The sequence below is a fragment of the Oncorhynchus keta genome, unplaced genomic scaffold (genome assembly GCF_023373465.1).
Source record: "Oncorhynchus keta strain PuntledgeMale-10-30-2019 unplaced genomic scaffold, Oket_V2 Un_contig_21313_pilon_pilon, whole genome shotgun sequence".
Lineage (NCBI taxonomy): Eukaryota > Metazoa > Chordata > Actinopteri > Salmoniformes > Salmonidae > Oncorhynchus > Oncorhynchus keta.
In genome coordinates this window covers 1-2,500 of record NW_026282402.1, presented here as the reverse complement: position 1 = coordinate 2,500, position 2,500 = coordinate 1, and the positions used below count along the sequence as shown (strand labels likewise).

The 2,500-nt window shown below is 49.8% G+C and overlaps 1 protein-coding gene across 2 annotated transcripts in view; it reads right to left on the bottom strand.

Moving 5' to 3' along the window:
* Positions 1-1,925, bottom strand: part of LOC127920996 (klotho-like) — a 21,828-nt gene extending 19,903 nt beyond the window's left edge. For both annotated transcript variants that reach the window (XR_008108016.1, XM_052504943.1), the window contains exon 1: positions 1,706-1,925. The gene's annotated coding sequence lies outside the window, so the exon portion shown is untranslated. The remainder of the gene's footprint in view (positions 1-1,705) is intronic.
* Positions 1,926-2,500: the final 575 nt, after the last annotated feature.

Here is a 2,500-nt window from a genome sequence, read left to right as displayed (position 1 = left end):
TGTGTGTTAGTGTGTATGTGAGCATGTGTCTCCCTGTGTGTGTGTGTATCTGTTTGTATGTGTGTGTGTGTGTGTGTGTGTGTGTGTGTGTGTGTGTGTGTGTGTGTGTGTGTGTGTGTGTGTGTGTGTGTGTGTGTGTGTGTGTGTGTGTGTGTGTATATAAATATGTGTGTGTGTGTGTGTGTGTGTGTGTGTGTGTGTGTGTGTGTGTGTGTGTGTGTGTATATAAATATGTGTGTGTGTGTGTGTGTATATAAATATGTGTGTGTGTGTGTGTGTGTGTGTGTGTGTGTGTGTGTGTGTGTGTGTGTGTGTGTGTGTGTGTGTGTGTGTGTGTGTGTGTATATAAATATGTGTGTGTGTGTATATATGTGTGTGTGTGTGTATGTGTGTGTGTGTATATAAATATGTGTGTGTGTGTGTGTGTGTGTGTGTATAAATATGTGTGTGTGTGTGTGTGTGTGTGTGTGTGTGTATATAAATATGTGTGTGTGTGTATATATGTGTGTGTGTGTGTATGTGTGTGTGTGTATATAAATATGTGTGTGTGTGTATGTGTGTGTGTGTGTGTGTGTGTGTGTGTGTGTGTGTGTGTGTGTGTGTGTGTGTGTGTGTGTGTGTGTGTGTGTGTGTGTGTGTATATATGTGTGTGTGTGTGATCCCACTGACCTGTCCCCCCTGTGTGTGTCTGTACTCCTGGTCGTAGGCGTGCCACACCAGGGCGTGTGTGTGTGTGATCCCACTGACCCGTCCCCCCTGTGTGTGTCTGTACTCCTGGTCGTAGGCGTGCCACACCAGGGCGTGTGTGTGTGTGATCCCACTGACCCGTCCCCCCTGTGTGTGTCTGTACTCCTGGTCGTAGGCGTGCCACGCCAGGGCGTGTGCCCTCAGCAGCTATATATGTGTGTGTGTGTGTGTGATCCCACTGACCTGTCCCCCCTGTGTGTGTCTGTACTCCTGGTCGTAGGCGTGCCACACCAGGGCGTGTGTGTGTGTGATCCCACTGACCCGTCCCCCTGTGTGTGTCTGTACTCCTGGTCGTAGGCGTGCCACGCCAGGGCGTGTGCCCTCAGCAGCTATATATGTGTGTGTGTGATCCCACTGACCTGTCCCCCTGTGTGTGTCTGTACTCCTGGTCGTAGGCGTGCCACGCCAGGGCGTGTGTGTGTGTGATCCCACTGACCTGTCCCCCTGTGTGTGTCTGTACTCCTGGTCGTAGGCGTGCCACGCCAGGGCGTGGGCCCTCAGCAGCTATATATGTGTGTGTGTGATCCCACTGACCTGTCCCCCTGTGTGTGTCTGTACTCCTGGTCGTAGGCGTGCCACACCAGGGCGTGTGTGTGTGATCCCACTGACCTGTCCCCCTGTGTGTGTCTGTACTCCTGGTCGTAGGCGTGCCACGCCAGGGCGTGGGCCCTCAGCAGCTATATATGTGTGTGTGTGATCCCACTGACCTGTCCCCCTGTGTGTCTGTACTCCTGGTCGTAGGCGTGCCACACCAGGGCGTGTGTGTGTGTGTGATCCCACTGACCTGTCCCCCTGTGTGTGTCTGTACTCCTGGTCGTGGCGTGCCACGCCAGGGCGTGGGCCCTCAGCAGCTATATATGTGTGTGTGTGATCCCACTGACCTGTCCCCCTGTGTGTGTCTGTACTCCTGGTCGTAGGCGTGCCACGCCAGGGCGTGTGTGTGTGTGATCCCACTGACCTGTCCCCCCTGTGTGTGTCTGTACTCCTGGTCGTAGGCGTGCCACGCCAGGGCGTGTGCCCTCAGCAGCTGGTGGCCCTCCATCGGAGACACGTCATCTTCATCGTTGGGCTCGTTCAAGGTGATCCACATCTTCACATGGGGACCCAGCTCTCTGTAGCACAGCCGAGCGTAGTCCACAAACGCCACCACTGTGTCCCTGTCAAACAATATCATTATTCACACAAACTATTCATATAATACCATATCCATGAGAACAAGTGTTAACTGGCGATAGCCAAAAAACCTGCATTGTTAGATTCTTTCATAAACGTGTTTATGATTTTATAATTTTTTTAAAGAAACATGCTATGTTTAAAAAAAAGAAAAATACTTACCTTCATTTAGAAAATATTGCTATTAAGAAGGTGTGTTGTAGGACATGTTGATATCTCTGTGGCATGACCTACGTGTTATATAGTAGGACATTTTGATATCTCTGTGATGTGACCTATGTGTTATATAGTAGGACATTTTGATATCTCTGTGATGTGACCTCGTGGTATATAGGAGGAGTGTTGATATCCCTGTGATGTGACCTACGTGTTATATAGTAGGAGTGATGATATCTCTGTGATGTGACCTACTAGGTATATAGTAAGAGTGGTGATATCCCTGTGATGTGACCTACGTGGTATATAGGAGGAGTGTTGATATCTCTGTGATGTGACCTATATAGGAGTGGTGATATCCCTGTGGTATATAGTAGGAGTGGTGATATCTCTGTGATGTGACCTCGTGGTATATAGTAGGAGT